Raw genomic sequence first — 24,011 nt, 5'->3', positions numbered from 1 at the left:
CGTAAGTAGAAATTTATCTTCTTATATTTGGAAAGCAAACCTGGGAGGGCCAAATTAATAATCGTAAGTGTTGAAATAGTATAAATCATTTGAGCTTTCGTAAGACAGATTACACAGCAACTCAACAAATTTATTGTGGTAATAGTCTTTAGCATAATGAGATGAAAATCACTGTATGGAAGACTGCATATGAAATGAATGATTTATTTTGCCAAAAGCACAGTATAAGTTTAGCGGAACAGCTATTAACAGAATAGGCTTGAAAAAATAATTGTCAAAAAAATAATGAAGAGAATCAACTCTAAATGTAAACAGTGTGTCTGACAATTACCCATTAATACTTGGAACGACACTTAAAAATTGAGTTGTAGATAGCAATAGCAGAAACCAATTAAGAACATTTAAGTAAAAAATAAAATCTCAGGCATAACACATCGAAGCAAAATTGAGGAATTGATACACCGATTATCAGATTTCTAAAAAACAGTTAGCCCCAGTGTGCTGCTAAAAGACCATTCCAACCGTGAAAAAGTTTATTGTCCATCCGAAATCCATTGTTTTCTCTTTCTTTATCATCAACCTTGATTTTGTTGGAGTGGCATTGTGTGCAACTACAAAAACTCTGTTTCCAGATTTTTAGCAGAAAGAAATTGTGGCCAATGAGATGTGAGTGGAAGTGTTGGGTGAGGCTTCTGGGAGGCTGAATTTGGCTGGCAAGATTCTAAGGTCCCTCTACCTTTCTGGAGACATGATGGCTGGAGCTACAGTGACTATCAATGACAATGAGTTAGACTTGAGTATAGAATTCACTTGCAAATATTGAATGATGGAGCAGAAGATAGATAGCCTAAGATGTCATGGCATCATGGAGTCACCACATTTACCCTAGACTACATGCTTTGAGATTTTTTTTTACTTTATTTTGCAACACTTGTTTTACTCAGATCTGTATCTAGTAACCAAATACAATACTATATTAACAGACTATGCTGCTTTTTGGATCACTGATCTAAAAAAGTGACATTTAGTGCTTCCCCAAGAACACATACCTAAATATCTGTCAGCACATGTGAAAGGAGAGCCTAGAGAGATAGAAATTATCAGTCTCTGGCTTTTCTGAAAGTTCTGTCTGTTTCCTGATTGATTAACATCCAAAAGGCCATACTTTTAAAGAACTCAACTCCTACCCATGAGTAGTATATGAGGTATACACAAAGTTCCTCCAGTATTATAGTACAAGTTACCTTGTGACAAGTTAATTAGGACTATTCAAAATGTAGAATAGCCTAATCATCACCACATTTGCCTAAATCATTTGATTTGAGACATTCTCTATGCACCTGCAATCTGATCGAAGTGACCTAAAACTGTTCTTAGGGATGCATGACTGAGATTGACTGTAACTAAGGAAACACATATTAGAATAATTACATTTAACTGTCCTCACTGAGCTTGAATAATATATGAAGAGAAGGGAAATGGAATATAAAAAGGGACTAAAAGACAAAGTGTGGTAATGTCTCTAACATTAGTCAGAAAAGAGTGTGCCTGATTTAAATAAATAAATTTGCAGTCTCTGTGAGATTCTTTAGCATGAATTCCAGTTAAGTGGTAATAAATTCACCAAAATAGCACCACCCTGTTGGGATGTGTTTGGTTGGCCAGCTGGTATTCCTCAAGTGATTTCTGTCAGAGTCACTAGCAGACAGTTTCCTCAAATACAATCCTCTTACAGGAGTGTGACTTTATCCAAAATCCTCCATTAAACAGTTATATTCAGACTATAACCTAGTTACTCCAAAATCCATATAAGGAATATAATATATAGAAAAGAGTGTTTTGGCATCTTATTCTTGACTTCTATAAAAATCTCTCCTCTGTGCCTTTTCTTTTATCTAGCTGTATTTTCTCTATCACTTTTTAAATGTAGCCTTTTCCTACTTCACATAGGTTGAATTTTTCTCCTCACTCTTCAGTTTTCATATTAGTGGATAATGTCCTTCAGCATACAAACATCTTCAAAGAGCTTCAGCCTGATTTTACTCCTCTCCTTTGCAGTAAAATTCCTCCAGAGTTTGCTCTACTTGTTTTCTTTAACTCATCTCCCATTCTTTGTTTAATCCACTCTAATCCTACTTTATACTCATCTCTCCATGAAACTGCTAAATAAATGTCACCAGTGCCCTTCATGCTGCTCACTCCAAAGTTTAATGTTCTGTCTTCATTCAACTTGATCTACCAGAAGAATTCCACACAGGTAATCACTGCCTCCTCATCAATATACATTAGTCTCGTTTTCCAAAATTCCATGTACTTTGGATGTCACTTATAATTAACTGATTGTTTTTTTCTTAGGTTCGTCTGCTGATTTCTCCTTTTTTTTTAACCCAATATATTGTTGTGCCCAGGGCTGAGTCTTGGCCCTCTCTTGTTCTGTATTAATACACATTGCCTTGGTGTCCTCAGGGTTTTAAATATCATCTATGTGATTAAAAAAATAAAAACTCCTACACTTTGTATCTCCAACTTAGATCTCTCTCTGTCACATTGCAGACTGCCTACTTGACATCTCCACTTGGAAGTCTAATATCCAACTCAAATATTATGTATAAAAACTGAACTGGCAATATGTCACCGAAAGCATGTACTCCTAGAATTTACCCTCAGTTGATGACAAATCAATACTCCCAGTTGCTCAAATCAAAAAATACAAAAAATAAATATTTGGATCCATCATTGTTGCCATTCTTTTTCTCAGGTCCTATAACAAATTTATCGGATAAATTTTACTGTCACTGATGTCAAAATGTATTAAGTTTAGCACCTATAATTACCTCTACTGTTCCTACCCTAGTGGACGTCAGTGTGATCTCTCACTGTGATTGTTGCAGTAACCTCCTGACTGCTGCCTTAGATTCCATCCTACCTTGCTGCGATTTTTTCAATGCACAAATAAAAATCACCTCTTGCAAATGTAAATTGATTCCTCTCAAAACCTTTTCATGGCTCCCTTTTTTTCTCAGAGTAAGGGCCCAAGAGATCTTTGCCTGATCTGGCCCCTCGTTACCTCTCTGATCTCATCTCCAACTACTCTTCTCACACTATTCCAACCACACTGAGCTTCTTGCTGTATCTTGAACATGCCAGACATCACCTTCTTCATAGTGAGATTTACATAACTTGTCCCTTTTGTACCCTTAATGTCTGCATCTCTGTCTTAAAGTTTCTACTCAGATGTCAGCTTTTCAAACAAACCCACTCTAAGTATTCTATATGTATATATATTGCAACTATAATTCCTTCTCAAATCCTGCCAAGTCCCAGTACGCTTTTTTTTTCTACTCAACAATGCACTTACCACTTTCAAATAAAATATACATTTACCTACTTGTTACCTTTAATTTATTATTTGAATGTCTTCTTCCACTATCATATAAGCTTCAGCAATAGAAATAATCTCTGTAATTTTGTTCACTGCAGAAGCCTAACCCTAGAACTGATCATGGTATAGATATAGCGCAGCTTCCCAGTAAATATTTGGTGAATAAATGAATGAATGATATTGTCCATGCCTCTGATTTAGTTGTCATTTCTGTGATTAGATATTGTCTGTTATTTGTGGCTTCTGCATAAGTCTAGTCTATCCAAGTGAATCATAATATCTTAAAAAGTAGCGTCCATGGCTCATACTTATTTTGAGCCTTGTTGCAAGCACATATTTTTGGACAAAGAAGGCATTTAGTGTTTTCCTTTTCTACACACATCTCAAAGTGTCTGAACATATTTTTTCTTCTAGCCAAGGTGCAAGTATATTCCAGCAATCTATATTAATAAAGACCCAAAACATTGTTTTCAAAAAGAATGCAAGCAAATATGGTTGTGAAAACTAAATGTTAATATATGTAAATTTAGCACATAGTAGGCACATAGTACTTAGCACATAGTAGGCACTCTATACATCTTAGTATATTAGTTTTTCAAGTTTGGCCCAAAGTTTTCACATCCATTTATCTGAGATTTTCCTTCCTGCTTATTCCCTGAAAACCCTCTGTGACCTTGAGTGACTCATTTAGTCCTCTGGGCTTAGTTTTCTTACCAAGAAAAGGAAGAGAATGATCTAGACAATTTCCCTAATATTGTTAAAGATTCATGCTCTCTGAATGTTCAGGAGTGAGGCAAACTTTTCCACACCAAATTCAGTTCTTGGTCATTGGTCATAGTAGCTCTGGGATATTTCTTTTCTCATTGATATTAATTGTATTTTATATATTACATTATATAAAATATTAATTATTTTCTCATTGATATTGTATAGTTACATACAGAGAAAAGGTGATGTTTGTAGTTATACACTGATTAGGAGATGGAAATAGAGCTGATGTTCAATCTCATTCCCTGGCATTGCCCTTTAAGTTCCATCCCAAACATAATACTCCTGGATGGTGAGAATGCTTGACAATAAGAGAACCATCAGTGAGTGAGACAAGGACAATAGTAGCGGCATGAGCAGGGATGATAGTCAGTATAACTAACAATCAAAATGTCATAGGCACTGACAATGAGAATGCCTGTCAGATATGCACGTGCCTCCCTATAGAGTGCCAGCCCTGAGTATAGGAAATTTTGGGGGGATCAAAAAGGTCAAAAAAGACTAGATGACGGAAGAAATGAGGAGATGTTAATATCAGATCACTCTGAGAATAATTAAAAGTTAAAAACCAAATGAAATCTGTAAAGGACAAATAACAAATTCCCTGGGTTCTTAGTCCTTTAAAAATATTTCATGATTCACAAAACAACCTATCTTAGTCTGTTCAAGCTGCTAAAACAAAATACCACAGACTGAGTAGCTTATGAATGACAATTTATTTCTCACAGTTCTGGAGGCTTCAAGTCCAAGATCAAAGTGCCAGCATGATTTGGTGAGAGCCCTCTTCCAGAATACAGATTTCGCTCTGTTTCCTCACGTCATGGAAGCACCAAGAGATTTCTGGAGCCTCTTTCATAAAGGCACGATTTCCATTCATGATGATTCCACCCTTATGATTTAAGCACATCCCAAAGGCCCCACTTACTAAAGCCATCACATCAGGCATTATAATTTCAGCATATGAATTTTGAGAGGAAAAAAACATGCAGAGCATACCACAACTCTAGTCTGCCAATATGGGCCACTAAGACAGTGAACTAAATCTTTAAAGATGACTATGACTTGACAATATCTTTTAATAGGATAACAGAGAAGATACTTCAATGAAAGGGTTTGTTTTCAGCACTTAATCTTAGAAAAAATGTTTTGTTTTTTTTTGTTCTCAGTAGAAATAAATTTACTCTGGCAGCTTCATGAATCTCTGTGCATTTATTTTTCTGGTAGTGTAACTCTAGTGAGGCAGAGGCCTCTTAGATCTGCTTCTTGGCTCTCATTCCTACTCTTTGCGCTAAAGTAGGAGCAGCTTGGGTACTCTGAGCCCCGGAACAGCTGATGCTCTTATACTCTCTCTGCCACTTGGCTACTGGCTTCTGGCATCTCACACTGGCAAACATGGTCCCTACTATTTCTAGGCTCAGAGAGGCAAATGCACAAAGCACAGTGGTTAAGAACACAGGTTCTAGTTCCAGACTGCTGGGATTTAAATCCTTACCATGACACTTTCTAGGTGCATGACTTTGGGCAAGATACTTAAATCTTCATACCTCGATTTCCTTATCTATAAAATCAGGATAATAACAGTACCTTACTCAAACAACTGCTGTGAGGATCAAATGAGTTAATATATGTAAAGTATTGAGATCCGTCTACAGCACTTAGCAGTTACTCGGCAAGTACACACTGCGATTTATTAAGATTCAATTAATTTATTAATGCTAAGAATATGTCATAGAAATCTAAGTTTGCTTATAAAGTTTTATTCTTTGGTCTAGAAACAAAGCCTTTTTATCACCAATATACTATGAATAAGGTACAAGCAGCAGTCAAAACTACATGTGGTATAATTTCTTATTATTCAATTTATCACTCTTAACTCCTATCATTTTCAATGAGTCCTATGATTTTGCATTATATTGGTTGTAAACACACACACATATACAAACAATTGAAACTTCCTCCTTAATATATCACCTTTAAAATTGTAAAACTGATCAGAATATATGATACCATATTTTTCTATATACATTTTTCTATATACATTTTAAAAATATACCTGCTTTCAGTGATTGGCATTCATGATATTTAACAGTGACTGTTACTTAACACTTAAAAATGGATTTTGAGCATGCATCAGTTACCATGGAATTATGCCAAGGTGGCACAAACTGTTTTTTGGTGACACAGAGGCAATTTTTGACCCCTGGGCCTGCAATAGAATGGAAAAAAAGGCCGAGTGACTTTGACACTCTGTGGGACATTTATCATCATTTCAGTAAAGGAGAAAGGACTAGGTGGTCCTCTTAGAAGCTCATTATCTTCTTCTAGCCATTATGCCTATAATTACAGTGGCTGCCAATCCAAAGTTTGTTTTGCCATTTTAAAGACATCCACAATATTTCTTAAAGTCCTGTGTTTTATAAGTCAGTCTTGGCTCTTGGGATAAAGTAAAGAGTTGGGACATTTTTATGGTCAAAATATCAGTACAATTTTTCTCTTGGGATATTGAAGTGAAGTTTAGGATCAAACTATGAAAAAGTTTAGCCCCAAATGTGTTACGAATCAAAGCTTTCTTTATACTGGTTAACAAAGCCAAGAAGCCAGATAAATGTTCTAATCTAATATATGAGGTACAGTCCTTTAAATAAGTTAAAGTAGACACAGGTAAAGTAGTAAATCAGTATTGATTAACCCTCCCTACCACCCACACATACCTTTGGCAGAGGCTTAGTAGGAAAGAGAGCAATGAGGTACATAGCTCTACTTTGATACCACTGCCTTTGGAAAAAAGATATGGTGAAAGTTGATCCTACTCTGATTGGTAGGGGTTGGGGAGATAATTTGAACGCCTGAGCCCTGGACACCAATCAAGACTACTGGAGTTAGTCCATCCCTGTAATAGGTTAAGACCCAATTTTAAGTCTCTAGCTCTCCCTGACCTGCACGGATTAGACAACTTTCAGAAGTATCTATAACACCTCCTCCACCAGAGGGCACAATCCTCCAGAGACTAAGGAAGGCAGAACAAGCTCCACCCTTCTAGAACTAGTGACATTAAGAATGAAGCTCATTTGTTTGTCTTGTTCTTTTGTTGTTTTTGGTTTATATACCACATATCAGTGAAACAAATGAGAAACAAAAACTCATAGACACAGACAATAGTTTAGTGGTTACAAAAGGGTAAGGGGGGTGGGGGGAGGGAGATGAGGATAAGGGGGATCAAATATATGGTGATGGAAGGAGAATTGACTCTGGGTGGTGAACACACAATGGGATTTATAGATGATGTAATACAGAATTGTACACCTGAAATCTATGTAATTTCACTAACAATTGTCACCCCAATAAATTAAAAAAAAAAGAATGAAGCTGACAATCACTATTCTACTCTTTGCACTGTGCTGTGTGGTGAGGAAATGGGAAGATATTGGTCAAAGGGAACACACTTTTAGTTATAAGATGAATAAGTTCTGGGGATCTAATATACAGCATGACGATTATAGTTAATATTATACAGTATACTTGGAATTTGCAAAGAGAGATTATATCTCAAGTATTCTCTTTACGTGCATGAAGATAACTATATGAGGTAATGAATATGTTAATTAGCTTGCTTATGGTAATCATTTTATAATGTATACATATACCAAAACACATTGTCCATCTTAAATAAATACAAAATTTTTCTTGACAAAAACAAAAAAAAACAGAGTGAAGCTGAAGGTGTTGTACAATTCATGCAACACATATCTTTTCCTTTTTGTTCATGAGCCCAATAAATGGCTTCTGCCTTTTAAGTACATGTTTTTAAAATGTGCTTAATATAATCGAACACGAACAAGTCAGAAAAAGGTGAAACTCTGTTATAAACTGAGATATTCCAAAAGTAAATCCATAAAAGGATTACCTTGTCCCAGTAAATAGACCATCTCCTGGCACCAGCTACTGTCGTAATACAGACAGACCACAGGCACTTACAGCTGCGTAGGACTTAGTCAAGTGAATGGAGGCCCAAGAGAGGAGGGGAGGAATACCTGCATCATATAAATAGGTGTGAAGGAGAGAGAACATGGCACATTGGGTATCTCCATACTTTCTCACCCTCCTGACCACATTTTCCTTTAATCTATGAACTGCAAAACAGGCCTTATTTTCCTTTCTGTATAAATAGTAGAACATCATTTTTTTTTTTTAATCTTCACTACCAGATTGTAAGAACTTCATGTGAAAGAACTTGTCTCGTCTCTCCACAACGTCATACACACAATCTACGACACTAATGAACTGTGCTGAATGCAATAGGATAGTAATAGTCAAAGAAGAAAGGATCGGTGTAGAGAGAAATTAGGTATTTCTCTTTATATACTGTCAAATGCTTTTAATTATTAATTAATATTGAACTTAGCTTCTGTCTTATCCAGAAATTATTTTAACTTACTGTCCTTTTTGATGCTTCCAGTTCATTCACAGCCAAACACAAATGCATCTCCTTCTATGTGTCAGAGCTCTCTACTTAATATGTCAGAAGTTGATGTAGAGCTTTGTGCCTCAGGCATCAAAAATCTTTTATTTTCTCTGGATATACTGATCTAGAGCTTTATCTCCTTTTTTCTTTAGGATTCTATTTTGTTTATATGCCTGGATATCTTTCACAGTAAGAGCAAGAAAGTAATTCCATCTGTATTCACTTTTCTTATGATTTGCAATGTCAACTAAAACTAAAAAAAAACATGTGATGGTCACTTAGTAACTGTTGCTGGTGTCTTACCCCTTTTCCTCAGGCTGACATTGATGTCTCTCCAATGAGCTTATCTTTCTTATTAGTCCTACTTTTTTTTTTTTTTTTTTTTACGAATAACACGAATAACTTTTTTTTCCCCCTAAACCTGTTGAGTGTAAGTTAAGGACTTGAAGTCTTCTCACTTCCCAATCCCTTAGTGTGCAATTGCTGAAAACAATGACGTTCTTGAACTGAACCACAATATGACCATCAAAATTATGAAATTAACACTGATCTGTTAATATCAACTGTTATAGGGCTGAATTTATCTCCCCCAAATTCATAAGTTTAAGTCCTAAATATCAGTACCACAGAATATGACTGCATTTGAAGGTAGGGCCTGTAAGGAGGTGATTAAGTTAAAATCAGGTGGTAGTGTGGGTCTGAATTTAATCCTGCTGGTGTCCTTAGAAGAAGAGATAATTGGGACACACAAAGAGACATCAGGGGCACATGTATACTGGGGGCAACCATGTGGAGAGACAGCATGAGGGCAAAAACATCTTGAAGAGAAGGAGGGAGTCCTTAGAAAAAACCCAAACTTTCCAACACCTCTATCTTGGATTTCTAGCCTCCAAAGTTGTGAGAAAATAAATCTCTGTTGTTTAAGCCACCCATACTGTGATATTTCTTATGGCATCCCTAGTAAATTAATACATTATCTAATCTACAAACCCCATTAAAACTTTTACAACTACCTAATAATAAAATGTGCAGTGAACTAGCCAAACAAAGATTGCCAATAATAGTTAGTTGGCATGTCTCTATTCTTAATCTGGAATAGTTTCTCATTCTCCCATTGACTTTCATGACCTCGATGCTTGAACATACACTTCTGCAGAATTTTGTTATATCAAGACACTCACATAGTTTTATATTTCCTCATGATTATATTCAGACAATGCATTCTGTGCTTTATTTCATTGCATCCCTTTTGGACTTTGTCCGAGTACTGGTGAAGTTAATTTGACCACTTCATTAGGGTCATGTCTGTTGCGATTTTCCACTTAAAGGACAGTTCTTTCTTTTACTTTTTGAAATGAAATTTGCTGTTGTTTTGTTATTCTTGGGAAGATAGCTTGAGATTATGTAAATATCTTGGTTCTCATCAAATTTTTTAGCAACCATATATAATTCTTGTCTGTATTAATTACTTGGATATTTACCAAATGATAAGTTAATTTATTCTATATTACATGGCTTTCTACTACTTGGTAAGATTTGTCCTCTCTCCATTTATGTACTTAGTTATATATTTATTTTGATGCTTAAATCTTCCTTAATTGCAATGGTGGGAGCCTCATCAAACTAATCTCTATGTTCTTTTGACATGTCCCCAACAACTTTTGAAGTCTTTCTTTACAAGATGTCCCAAGATTATCTTATATATTTACTATCCCATTCCTGGAATCAGTCACTTCTTCAAGAAGCCATGGTTCCTCTTAATGACGATGGTATTTAAAGCCAAGATCTAGGCATTAAATGAGCTCATTGCTACCGGGGTGTTACTGCTCCCAGGCTCTCTCTGTGGACAGAGTGGGTGCACATACACACACAAATGTTGAGTTCATATTGATAATCCAATGACAATCTAACATCATCACAGGATTTATTATAGTTTTCTTCCTTTCTCTATACCTCCATTCTCTGACAGTGAGAAATCTTGCTCCTCAATATATTTACCAGTGTAAACAGGCTCAGTCCTCATGCATGTGACAAGTCTACTGCAGTGACCACCATAAAACAGACACCTTCCTCATCTTTCTCAGACTCTGACAAGCCATGCATGGCTACTGCCATCACCTTCTGTTCAGTTACACTCTTCCCCAGCTCAGGGCAGCAACTCTGGATAGAGTTGCACCCCACCAGTGCCTGACTTCACTGCTTTCATACCCGGCTGAATTTTTCAGGAAGGAAACAGGCAAGTGAACTTTTTTTTTCTTTTTTTCTTTTTTTTTTTTTTTTTAAGTTAAACATTTTATCTAACTAAGGAATTAAAACCTAGATGTCTGAGGTCTCACAAAAAAAATGTATCAATGGGTAAAAATGATTCCCAAATTATGATAGCCCCTTCTCCTGCAAATGTTCAATTAGACAGTCTTACTCATTTATTTTGGGATCTTTCAATGAAATTACAAAAAGTCATGCTATTCGGTAAGCACTTTAGTTCTTTCACTTTGTATTCCAGGTATTGAAAGCAGTTGTGTCCAGCTAATTGAACAAGGAATCACCTGGGAGCAGTTAAAAACTACTGAAGCACTCATTCTATTCCAACTATTAAATCATAAACTCTCGTGTAAGGACCAGTCATTAACATATCTTAAAATTCTCCATGTGTTTTCCCTTTCTGTTAAGCACTGATTTAAAGTGTTTTATCTCCAACTTACAGATTTACTTGTCATTAGAATAAAATGTGAACTGAACTTACAGTCAGAGGCAAATACTGAAAAAGAGTCTATGATTTCTACCTCACGATGACCCAGGCCCATACACTCTCCTCCCCTTGTGTGTGGGTGGGGCATCCTTCTAGCCAATATAATGTGGCAGAGGTGAAAGGAGTTTGCAGATGGCAAATAGGTTCCAAATCAGTTGTTTTTAATTAATCAAAAGGAGATCATCTGGGGTAGGCCTGACTTAATTAGTTCAAAATCCTTAAAAGAAGGACTGAGCCCTTCTTCGTCCTTGAAAAAGTAAGCTGCTGCCTTGTGAGACCCTCAGGTAAGCTGTGTCTAGATTCCAGAACCACAGAAATATGAAATATTAAATGTGCATTGTTTTAAGCTGCTATACGTGTGGTAATTTGTTATGTAGAAATTCAAAACTAATACAGTTATCTCCTTTTGCCTACCAGGCAATGTTTTCGTTCATTAGAAGTTGTGATTTTATTTGGATCTGAAGATGGAAAAAGAAGAGCATTGGATACAGGGTAAGTGACTAGTAATTTTTATTTTTCACTGATTGTAATAACTGAAAAAAAATAACCCGTAGTATGATGACCATGCCTATTCTATTTTAGCCACCCAAGGAATATTTTCACTTTCAAGAAAGACTTTTGGTGTCCCTTCTCTCTTTATGCTGGAAGTAAAGTCAGCCATTTGGCATCATTTTTTCTAAAGGGTCATATTCTACATTGAGACACTGGTGGGTAAATGCTATAAAAATCAGTAGGGATAAAACATTAACATAATTTTGAAATTGATTATGATTGTCTTTAATGAAAATAACTTAGATTAAATTCAGCCTGATTTCCCCACCTGATCATACTTACTCAAACCCTTAATACATACATATTCTGCAATCCAAAATTCTATGAAAGCTTTTTTTTCCCTTTCAACTGACTTAATAGCTCGTTTATCATGTCTATGAAAATCTCTCTTACAAATATATTCCAAAAACAGAAACAATGACTTTCTACTTGAAGGAAACTTGACCTGAGGTAGAGAGAATGAGATACAGTAGGCTAGAGTTTGAAATTTTAACAAATTTGAACAACCTTTGAAGCTTTCTAAAAGTATTAGAGTGAACTTGTCTGTACTGACCACGACTGTGTGCGAGAAACTGACTTGGTCTGAGATTTTGTCACTCCATCTATCCTGTATAACCCTATACTTCAGCCAAACTCGTTTCCACATGTCTTATGGTTTCAGAGCCTGGTTTTCTAATTTGAAAATATCCTACCTGCCTTCACACTCATTTCTAACTACTCTTCTGTTAAAAAATAAATTCAAGTTCTACCCTCTCTGTGAGGAAGACTAGTGTTCCCCTGAACTTTATATAACACAGAAAAAAATGTCTTCTTGGTAAAAGGAAGGAGAGCAAAGAGTGTGAGTAGTGCAGTTCCACAGGACAGCATTCTATGAGGTTTTCAAAGTGAAGTCCTAAGAGGAATTTTCTAAATTCTACTTCAAGAAATATCCCAGTGGATGCATTATATAAAGGGGTGTCGTGCAGGGTCTCAGCTCCCACTCCCCGCCCAAGAACGCAGGACACGGTAAGGCCAAAAAGGAACAGCCATGGAGCCATAGATAGGGGAGTCAAACCAATATATTCTCGCTGGCGGCTGGGCTGGAGACACAGGAAGCAGGATCTACATAATCTGCCTAACAGCAGTCCGCGTTTGCCAGCCACCATCTTCTTGCTAGCCCCCATTTCTTTTCTGCTAGCATAGCCACAGCCGTTATATTAGTGGCCAATGGCCTACGGGTTACAGCTGACGGCCAACTAGCCACAGCTGCTGGCATCTGATCACAGTTGATAGCCATTTACTACCCGAGCCAGCACCTTTCTATGTGAGGCCGAGAGCCTGAAAACTGTTTTTTGGGGGGCTTTGTCCCCACAAGGGGTTTAGAGCAAATAATTTGGGGAAATATTGAGTTAAAGAAAATTGAACAACAACAACAAAAAATGTCTTACCCCAATGGCTTCTTAGAAACTTTATTATACAATCTCCAAGAAACAGATTCATATATTCTGCAGGATGTCCATAACTTTTAAATTATTAAATACTTTTTTAACCTAGGAAGACAATTGGGTAAACTTATTCTCAGTACCAGTGGTTCTTGAAGTATACTTCCCAAATCAGCAACTTCCACATCACTATCTCTTGTTTACTTGTTAGAAGAGCAAATTCTTGGACCCCCACCCCAGACCTATTGCATCAGAAGCTCTGGGGGAGGGGCCCACTAGGTGGCATTGTAACATACCCATCCAGATGCCGGTTGATTCTGAGGCACACTGAAGTTTGAGATCTGTTACTGTATTCCGCATAGGATTTGAGTAATCCCAACCCACTCCTCTTTTCAGAACAGGTATTTACTACTTTTAAAGAGTAAGAGGATTCTCATTGGGAATTGTGAAACTGCTGACATTGACACCACAATTTCTCCTTGTGTTTTCAAATGCTTAGTGAGAGTAATTGAAGAGACATGAACAAGTTTAACAGCTCTGAAAGGCTTCACTAAAGGCATTGACTCTAAAATCAAAGGTGTTTAATTGATAGGAAAAATATAGATATTTTCTCTCTCTCCAGTCCATCAATCTGGTAATTTACAGCCTAAGAGATTTCAAATGAACATCCAAGAAGCAAATGTGTTAAACATTAACATCTGTTCTGAAGTAATTTGTCAGCATTGCCATGCACAGATGAGGTGAAACTTTCTTAAATGCCCATTTTAGCTACTTAAGATTGCATGTGTTAGTAATGAATCTTAGGTATTTAATTGCTAAAATCTCAGAAAATATGGTAGTATATCATAGCTTTATAATTATTAATAAAAATAGTAATGTAATACCCAAAGGCAGTAAAATTGTAGGGCACAGGTATTAGTTTCTATCTGGATTGCACAGAAAGAAATAATAACAAACTTTCGGCAGATTGATGGCAGCTTATTTAGATAACCTGAAGATCAGAGTGTCTGTTTGCTATCACCAAAGTTTTACTTCAAGAAAATAGGTCCCATTGAAATAATCTATTGGAACTATCAGTAAGATTTTGGCCAGGGCTAAATAAACCAAGACCAATTTTCCAGTTAACTAGATTACCTAGTCAACCATTGATTCTGGTGTGCTCTGTTTCATCTATATTGAAATCTTAATTCATTCTAGTGGGAGAAAAGATCTGTTATAAGACATACTAATCTTATATTTATAGCAGTCTTTTATCAAAATTGTTCCATAATCCAGTCAGATTACAGCTGATGAAACAATGGGCCTGTGGAGTCAAGTAGCATGTAAATCCAGGAACATCTCTCTCACACTTTAAAAAATAGTACTGTGAATGTCAAAAACTACAAATTCTCCTTTAAATTAATTTCTCTTATTTTGATATGGAAGCATACAAAAAATGAGTAAATCTCACTAACCATTCACTTATGGGCTGTTTATTGTTATTATGTTTTCTCAAACATTATTTACTAGTTAGTTTCCACTTTTCAATTTCAGGATAGCCATGCACAGAAATAATGCTGGGTTTGTTTTTGTTGTTTTTTGCTAATTGTTTGCTCATTTTGATAATAACAGCTCGGACACACTTTCAGGTGACAAATATGATAGACTTTTTAAATTCTCATAAATGTCCAGCATAACTGTTTTCAGTAAAGGGACTGATGCACTGTCCCAAACATCCAGTATATACTACCCAATGGGAACATAAGAATCTGTGGGTATTAATTACCTCCAGTAAAACAGTGGAAAAAAACTCACTTATTTTATGTGCATGATTCAAGTTTTTTATGTCCATTGATCTTTTGATGGAAAGATTGAAAGAGAATTGAAAGCATTGACTTCAATTGTAATTCACTTCTGATAACTAAACACAATCACTACTTAAATGTTCAATAATTCTAAATCATTAGTAAGTCAACTATTTCATCTAATAGATACCATTCTATGTAACCTGGAAAAATTTTTAAGTGGGCTTAAATTCTAGATTGATCCTTTCCGTTTACTCTAAAACTCTTTTAGCCTGTGTCCCTACACACACACACACACACACACACACACACACACACACACACACACAAAGTAACGTTACATACTTGAAAGAGATCTTCATGAATTTAAATCAACTGTATGTAAAGCACTTAAACTAGTCCTGGACATGTAGTTAAAACTCAGTGAGTTATGATTTTTATAATGGCAATTATTATTTAACTGATAGCTTAAGCAGTGACATAAATTATTTCTGTTATTATACCATATGTATTTGATGGTGTGTTTTTTTTTATTATTTTGTCAGTATGTATGAAGAAACTAGACATCAATTAATAAAGGGAACATGAATAAACACTCATTTGGCAGAGAAAAGATCGTTTCATGGTTTAATCACTGGTCCTCTTGGCAAATGACTTTTATGTCCAAGGCAAAGACAATTTGAGCTCTCAGCTCTACCCTGCATTCTCACTCTCCTTGAGAGATTTCATCTCTATGCTTTCACTAACCACCTATAAACTAATGGGACCCAAGTCTTTATTTCTAACCCAACTATTTCTGAGATCCAGGATCTAAATGTTGATATACAGTAGATAGCTTTTTTTTGTTGTTTATTTCACAGAGGCTTCAAATTGGACATAACCAAACCAAATCTCCTTCCTCAATTAAAGATAAATAATACCTATTTATCTTTAAGTATTAAATACTTGAATAAATGAATGGTGCTATCAGAGACCCAAGGGATCAGACTTAAACTTGAAAATCATCAATCATCCGTTTACTAAAACCATCATATCTAACTCATGAACAGATTCTATTCTTTTGGCTTCCTCCCTGCCACCCCTAGCCCCTGGTTCCACTGCTGTCACTGCCTAAAAACATGCCTCTTTCTTTTTGCCTTTGTCTCAGAGGCTCTTTCCAAGTTCTGCCTCCTGATCTGGCCAGATCATCTCCACTATTGCCAGTGCTTGGATTCTTCATTAAGGACTGTGGTTTAGTCGTTGGCTTTTGTTTAAGATGTGACATTTTTGAAACTGTATGTTTACAATATTATAAACGTTATGTTTATAATACTATAATTCTGTATATTTTTCTCACTGCAGAAGACATTTTACTCTCTACTGTTTCACAGAATTTATTAGTTCTCACTTTGGAGCTCTTTATCTAGGGTATTGGGGTCAGTGGAGATAATGGGTGATAGTTAAGGACTTACACCTTTATTTAGAACTTTGATGGGTTGGAAGCAGAATTAGCAGACATCTAAAAGTTATCTTCACCAAGACTTTGGAGGGTCAAAGAAAGCTTGAGGAGAGAGAAGCAGAAGTGGACCATTAAAGGAAACTTGAGAATCCTCAGTGTGGTGGTCATGGAGATGTTCTCCAAGCATCATGGAGACAAAGCCCCCAACAGCAAGCAATGCCTAATATTTGAGCTTGCTGTGAAAAGTCAGTAGACTGTACACTACACTTTCCAGACTAAAAAACTGATTGAAAAGTCACTGTGGATAAGTTTGTGAATAGAAGAGTGTGACTAGCATTTTGGGTAGGCATTAATGCTGTTTGCCAAATATGTCTGGTTCTCTTCCTGAGTAGAAGGTGAGATTTTATTCTGGTGCCCCTTGGAATTTGGATGTGCCCTCATGACTTGCTTTGGCCAATGTTAAATGTGAAAGGAAGTAGCATGTTATGTTTTAGTATAAGCTTTAAGAGTCAATGAGGGACTCATGATTCCTTTTCTTTCCCTCTGCTATGGTGCCTGGAAACATTCCTTTTTGCTGGGTCCCAGAGTGTACACAATGCACAGCAGAGCCCTCCAGCTGTCCTGAGATGAACATGTAGCATGAGCAAGGAAAAAGCTCTAGAGTCTTTGGGGTTTGTTTCTACCACAGTGTGCAATCTGACCAATAAAACACCCTTGAGCCCACTGTAAGCAGTATACCGAACAGCATTTGAACACCAGCTTTTGTTGTCACACTGGGTAGCAGAAGAACCCAAAAGAATAATAGCATCATTGTGGATTAAAGGCCTGGTTTTTCCCTTAGATTTTTGGTCACCTATGAGACCTGTCGGAGAGAGGAAGCACCAGTGATAGCTGAAGTTGAAACTCTTACATTGGAAAAGGCCTTGATGCAGTTTTTAGCATGAGCTATATCTCAGGTACGTGCATACAATTGCCACCTGTTACATATGCTTTGTGTCTAGAAGTCTCTGCAGCCTAGTGTGCTAAGCCTGTTCCATCAACTGCAACATTTAAACCTGACTTCTAAGACTAAAACTTGAGCTAATATTCCATGTCTTTCTCCTCAAGAAGGCTATTAGCATTGATTTTGAAAGTAAACATAACAGTAATAATAACATCACTAATTGTTGAATACTTAAAATGTGCCAAGTACTATGTTAAGCAGTTTACATGAATTATCACATTTAGTCTTTTCAATAAATCTGTGAAGGTGTCATTATCCTCATTTACCATTTTAGGAACTTGGAAATTAGAAAGGTTAAAAACTGTCCCTGAGTCACATAGCTGGCAGGTTGCAGAGCCAGAATGATAGCATAGGTCTGCATGATGCCAATGCCGTGGCTCTGTAGAGCCCTCATTAATCACTTCTCACCTGGATTTTTGGAACAATTGTCTGACTTCTGTCTCTGCTTCTTGTCTGGTTTTCTTCTTTAACCCTCTTCCAGTCTAGGTAGAATTATGAATCGGTGCATAATGCAAATGTAACCTTGGAAGTTATTTTATTAAAATTTTACTGGCTCTGAGTTGTTTCCTCTATAAAATCTGAACAACTCATTGTGTCATACCAGGTCCCAGCCTACTTGTCAGCAGAATCTTCACCACTCCTATCTTTTCATTTTATGATCTTCTAATACTAGACTGTTTTTGTTCTTTTGAAACTACTCAAATTCACCTTGCTATGTACAATCTCTTCTATATGCAATGCCCTCCAGGGGAAGACCCATGCACTGCACTCTTCCATCTAAATCCAACTATCACTTAGTAGACAATTTGTGTATAACCTCCTCCATGGAGATTTTTGCAATATTTCAATCTGGGTTAGACACTTCATACTATTCTCCCCTAGTATTTTATTCACCCCAGTATCATTGTATAGATAATATTTACATGAGCCCCGGAATCACAAAGTCAAGGTTTTGAATATCAATTCTGCCACCCACTAGTTAAATATGCTTTAAGTTATTTAACCTCTCAAAAACTCAGTTTCATAGTTGGTAAAAATAATATAGGCATAGAACTTTCTTGGACAGATTTTTCTTTTATCATGCTTTGTTTTAGAATTACATTAAATAATGAGCTTAATTCAAAGCCTGGCTATCGTCAGAGTCCAATACAATATTTGTTGTTATGATTTTATTCACCACGTTATAGAATAAATATCGAAATATCAATCTGCAAATTCTTTAATATCAAAAGTCATTTTTCTTCTTTAGATACAGTGCCTAATATAGTAGGCCCTGCTAATTGGATGAATTGGTGATATAAAAAAAAAAAGGAGGATGCCATTTAAAATGCTTAAAATCAAAGGGATTGGCATGCATTTAGGGTCTTCCAGATGCCAGAATATGGCATCAAAAATACAGTTCTGCCTTTTGGACAATTCAACCCATTCTACTCCTGAGACTATATGAAAGAATAAAGAAAAAAATGGGGAATACTGAGATGACAAAAAGACTCCTTCTGAATTGTCCCTAAATGCCCAGTGAAGTAAGAGATCTGCTTTGAAATTAAGGAGGAAAAATTGGAAGCTTATAGGCTAAAGAGATTTGGAACATTTCTGAGAGCAATGAGCCAAGGAGTCAATGAGGGAGAAATATTGGGCGTGCTGAGAAGTGGCCAGGGCCAGGTTGCAGCTGATTGGTATAAACATTGAGAAGCCAGGTCTACCTGGCTATTGCTCTTTCTTCAGCATGGATGCAAGCATTAAAAAGGGGTCCCTCACGGTGGATCCCATGAAGGAGATCGTCAAGGTCAAGACAAAGATTCAACAGGCAGAGTATAGAATTTTTATGATAATCTTTTGCAGTGCACTAATCTGGTCCAAAAGAGTTAGCACATATTAAGTTTTTCATAGATGTTTGTTGAAAAAACTTGTAATGATGTGAATAACCAGATGTTATTTCAGAGGCATATATGTCATGGATAAAGACCCCCTATAAAACTGCCAGAGTATTATTTTCAAAGTACAATACTCCTCCTGGGGAGAAAGTATTTTGTGTGTGAGTTATAAAGTTCCTGGTTTTCACTTTCCAAAATATACTCAGAACAAGATTAATAGAAATAAGTAAATAACTCTACAAATAATGTCAAACAGCCATCCCTTTGCTTGATTATGTTTAGAGAGAATTAAATTTAGAGGGTAGAGAATGGTTCATGATAAAATGAATCATCACTTGATGTTTTTCTTTAGAATCACAATAACCACAATAGAGATAATGAATTCCAGTCAATTTAAAGAATTAACCTATGTAAACATAATCTAATTTGATATGATTAAAACTGACAGGCCCTACAATAAATTAATATAGACATATAATTTTTCCTGACTTCACTTTTATTTGTATATATGCTTTTAAGGACATAATGGGGAGGGAGTTGAAAAGGGAGAAGATAATGAAAAGGATTAAGGGAGGGAAGCAGTGTAAGCAAAACCTTGAATGTGGGTCACTTATACTTAGAGATGGAAGGAAAAGTGAGCTATTTATTTTGGACTATTTATTTTGAGTCTTCCAAGTCCATTAGTGCCTCTAGTGATAACCTTTATTGGTGCCATAGGATTGTATGATGGAAATATAGGAAGAAGCAGCAGGGTGAATGGATGGCCATGCTTGAGGAATTAAATCCTTAGAAACATTTAACAATTCTACTACTTGAATTTTAACACACAAGAAAAGTACATTTAATTCCTGTGGGGCTCTAGAAAATTTTGAGTACATTAAAAAATATTACAGAGCTCATTGGTTTCAATAACTGGCTATAAATATAAAGGAAAGCACACAATGTGTGTTTTGGGGTTTTCTTTGGTGCTCATAAAATATCTCTAGTCATATTCCTGTAAATTATACACAAGTGAGATCTGATTTTCTCTTAAAATACAAACAGTTCCCAGGGGTAGAGCTATTGCCCCCACAGTGTCTTGACAGACTCTCCAGTGGACCAAGAAGAAAGTAAAACCACTTTCCTAAGTACTATTATACCTCCTTACCCCAGAGAAGAAAAGTGTGAGCAACACAACTGGACGTTTCAGCATTTTTTTTCGACAAAAACTTATGTAGATTCCCTGAGGAATCAAAAGTTAAGAAATCAAGCAATCCCATCTAAGTCATTTATTTGGGTCAAGTAAGGAATGGGTGGATCAAGCTTTTTATATTGAATCTTGAAGGATATCCCATATGGGTATGTGCTTCTTCCACATCTCCATTCTTCATTCTTCCTTTTATAGTCCCTCTCATCCTGCCCATTTGGTATACTTTCACTTCCCAGGTGACAAACTGCACTCCACCACAATGCAGAATGCACATGATTTTTTGTTGTTTCTACTCTGGTACCTGTGGACTCAGGTAATGTTAATAGAGGTTTTCCTTTTCCCAGAATAAAGATTAGGTTGGGTTCTGGCATAAAACACATTTTTTAAAAATTTGAAGGCAAAGAAACTACTGAGAACAAGCATGAGAGAGACTCATCTATTCTGTGGTGTCAGAAGGAAGACATTTTTAAATTTTGAACTGAGAAGTGAATTAATGCTGCAACTATGGCAGATAAGGGGGACAAAGTAGCAAGAGGGAGAGAGAGGGGACGCATTAAATAGAGCTTTGCCTTCATGGTATTATTTAAATATTATATTCTCTTTAATTAAGATATACAGGGGATATTACCATTTTTATTTGTTGGAGTTAATATATATTGACAGAAAAAATGGATGTTCTGAGAATTTTCATGTCATTTTTACCTTGCAACAAATACTCCATATATCTTCATAATTTATAATAAAATTTGGCTTTGTCTTCAAAACAAATATGATAACAATTTAGAAACAGTAAATTGATATTAAAGAAACATGTAATATTCTAAGATATACTAACAAAAACATTTTCTCATATAGAGAATTAACTAAATAATAATAATAAATGACCTTTCATTATAACTCATCGCCCCAAATGGCATGATTATTACAGTGCATATAATTGTATTTGTATTTGATAATATAATACACATTATATCTGTTTTGGCTAAGAGATGATATAATACATTCTAAAATTCATGTAGCCTGTCCATAATAAGAGAGTAGGGAGGTGATGTGGATCCTTCATTGTTACTATTTTGGCCAGCTGGATTGTGGCACACAATCACATTTTGCAGTCTTCCTATCATGTCTGACCTGTGTTCACATGCTAGAGTAGTAGGAAGTACCCAAAGGAAGGATTCACAGTTTCTTCACCTTAAATATTAGAGAGAGGAGAGAGAGAGAGAGAGAGAGAGAGAGAGAGAGAGAGAGAGAGAGAGAGAGAATGAGAATTATTTCTCACTGGAAAGGAACTATTCCTACATTTATTGCCTCATGGGAAGGAAATTATAAAATTCAATCAGATATGTAATATGCCCGCTTTGGACTGTCATTGTTTTTGGTTTGGTGACAGAGTTTTGTTTTTGATACAAGTCTCATGTGCCTTGTGGCAAACCATCCATTTCTGTGAATGTGCCCTTGATCATCCAGATTAATAGCCAGACTGCAGTGTCTGTTTACCGAAGGGCAGTCCTATTTTTCTTTCTTTCACTGTAATCCCTGAGCTCTACATAGCACGCTCTATTATAAAGGCAAAGTACTTTTAAGCCACCAAACAATACATATATATATAACAGAGTATGTTTATTATATTATCTAATGTAAGTAATCAGTAAATTATAAACTAATGGGGAATACACGTTTTATGCAAAGCTGACACAGCCTTAAAATATAGCTAAGCAAAAAGTCAGATGGGGATAGACAGAACTTGTACGGAACATGCGTGCTTAGTTTTGCTGGAACATTATCTGTCTAGCTAATTCTCGAACACGTAATAATTCTCATACTGTTGGAACCCTTTTCCCCATAATTTCCCATTCCTATTAACTAAAAACATGCATCACCATTAAAAATTAGTACTTTAAAGTGTTTTTCAGTAATTTATTTAAAAAATGCATAATTAGCATCAAATGGCCAATACCAGTAATTATTAAAATTCTTTTTAAAATGAAGATAGCGCTAGAGTTGAAAAGCAATAGAATAGAGGTGTTCAGATTTATTTCCTGTACTATTTTACTAATTCTTAGTATTAAAAATACTCATTGTGTGGCTATTTTATCAGTCAATTGTCTGGATACTAGAGAAAGAAAGAATTAGCATGACATAGACTGAGTCTTGCAAAGCACTTCATCTGGTAGGACAGACAAGTATATTAATCGCATAAACTTCTTAGATGCCTTATAAAGGCAATGATAAAGTATCAAAGGAACACAGAGACCAAACAACTAACTCAGAAAGTCTACACCTGGTAGCCTACAACAAAAAGATACCATTTCATTTGTGCTGTAAATGATAAGGGTAAAGAAGTAGAAAAAATATCCTGAGGATATGGCCTGCACTGTAGTAAGACCTGCATCCAGAAAACAGGAAATATATGGAATCTGTTTTTAAGTGGAAAGGAATAGAAATTGATCAATTACATGGGAGAAGTGAGGAGAAGAAATACGTCAGTTTGAGATATTCTCATGAATTTCACTTTGGAAATGTTGATATGTAATGAGTGAAGTGTTTAAAACATCCGTGTCATGTTTTCTTTTTACTCTTCCCAGGAATTGGCCTTAGAAGTAATCTATTATAGATCTCTACAAGCATGGAGTAGACTTGGATTTGTTATTTAAGGGGTACAATATGAACAACTGTTCGGATTATATAGGTTGGGCTATTTTAGTCAATTTTCCAAATTTATTTCCAGCTGTATCCAATGTGATAATTTGAATGGTGCATTTACGTAACATTTGGTTTCATTTCGATAAAAATGATATGGTTAATGCTGGATTTCTATCATCTGGTTAATGTGTGGCACAGGTTAAACATTTAATAATTTCTTTGGTATAACTGAATAAAGAAATGATGTGCATGAAAAGAGAATATGTCAAGTCAAAGTCTCTAATGGGGGGATCAATCTTTGTAAGAAAGCCATTCTGTCTATAATAGAATGAGTTTCCGGAAAGTATATGAAGACGAGGTGCAGGATTTCATCAGTGGTCAGATCTTGATGATTATTTTAGGACATGGTAAAAAAATGAATTGTTTTCTAAGACGGATAGAATGCTTTTGTAGGATTTTGCACTAAATGGTGGATGGGTGTGTCATGTGATCTAATTACACTTTTTAAAAGATCATTCTGTCTTTTGGGCAGATATTGTTAAGTGTAAAAGAGTGGAAATGAGAAGAATTAAGAGGCGTTTAATCATCTTGGTTTGGTTGTAGGTGGTTACAGCAGAGATAAAAAACAGTAGTTACATTTTAAAGATAAACCACATGGGAACTGTGGATGAAGTTGTGGCATTTCTAGGACAAATAGAATCAAGATTGTTTTTTAGGTAATAAATTACCCTAAATTTAGTGATGGG

This window comes from Rhinolophus hipposideros (genome assembly GCF_964194185.1).
Source record: "Rhinolophus hipposideros genome assembly, chromosome: 3".
Lineage (NCBI taxonomy): Eukaryota > Metazoa > Chordata > Mammalia > Chiroptera > Rhinolophidae > Rhinolophus > Rhinolophus hipposideros.
Note: the sequence above shows the minus strand (reverse complement) of the source record.